Source organism: Monopterus albus, unplaced genomic scaffold, assembly GCF_001952655.1.
Source record: "Monopterus albus unplaced genomic scaffold, M_albus_1.0 scaffold34.1, whole genome shotgun sequence".
Taxonomy (NCBI): Eukaryota; Metazoa; Chordata; class Actinopteri; order Synbranchiformes; family Synbranchidae; genus Monopterus; species Monopterus albus.
In genome coordinates, this window is record NW_018127914.1 from 5,485,412 (window position 1) to 5,486,326 (window position 915).

General features: G+C 42.8%; 1 protein-coding gene across 1 annotated transcript in view; it reads left to right on the top strand.

Annotated features, from left to right (window-relative positions):
- galr1a (galanin receptor 1a) overlaps nt 1-695 on the top strand; it is a 51,215-nt gene extending 50,520 nt beyond the window's left edge. Inside the window, exon 5 of the mRNA XM_020597389.1 lies at nt 612-695. The gene's annotated coding sequence lies outside the window, so the exon portion shown is untranslated. The remainder of the gene's footprint in view (nt 1-611) is intronic.
- Nucleotides 696-915: the final 220 nt, after the last annotated feature.

A 915-nucleotide genomic window follows, 5' to 3' on the forward strand; every position in this document is an offset into this window, starting at 1 on the left:
TTCCTGGTTCCAAGATGATGAATCCTAACTAGTCTGGTGATCCCCTGATGTTTTCTCTGAGGTGGACAGTTGTAGTTTCTAGTGTTTATACATGTAACAGTAGGTATCGCATTACTGGATGGATTATTGTAACATTTGCAGGGATGGATAGAGAATTTTTTGAAAGGGTGGCCAGGCTGGGGCACCACAGGTTGGTGCCACCCCTGGCCATTCCCTGGCTCTTCCCATTGACATTGGATACATATTCATGTCCTTCTCAGGGTGAATTGTACCTTTGGTGATCCACTGATATTTTGCTCATCTAGAGCAGCCATTGGGTCAAAATTTTAAATGTGTCCAATGCTTTGCCTCAAAAAACAACCCCTCATCTGATCTGTGTTTTTAGTGCTAATTAATACATGCTAGCAAGTGGTGAAAGTGGGAAACATTACACTTTCTAAGTAGCAGTATGTAGCGTTGCCACTGTGAGCATGCTAATGTTGGGATTTAACTCAAAGCACTGGATCTTCACAGAGCTGTTAGTGACTGGAAACTCTGTCTTGTTTTACCTGCTTCTGGTGCAAATATGTGTCTATTTTCTTGTCTCTCACTCTCTGTCCTCTTCCTCTCAGCTCCCTGTCTCCTCAGGTCCTCGGGTACCGGATCACATCAGCATCAGATGAGATGTAGCAGGTATCAGGCCGTCTGTGATGCTCTACACGCCGTATTTTAAAAGGGCCCTGAGGTCATATTTTATTGTTTCAGAGCTGAGGCGCTGCCATGTATTAATTAAAATCCAAATACCCTGTATTGATTGTGTTATCAGGCTAGTGCAGCCTGGGTCTGCTGTATTGATCCAGCTTGTGATTTATGATCATCTTTGTGTGATTATATGAGGAAACAGCCTGAATGAGTGTAATTCTTTTAGATCTATTT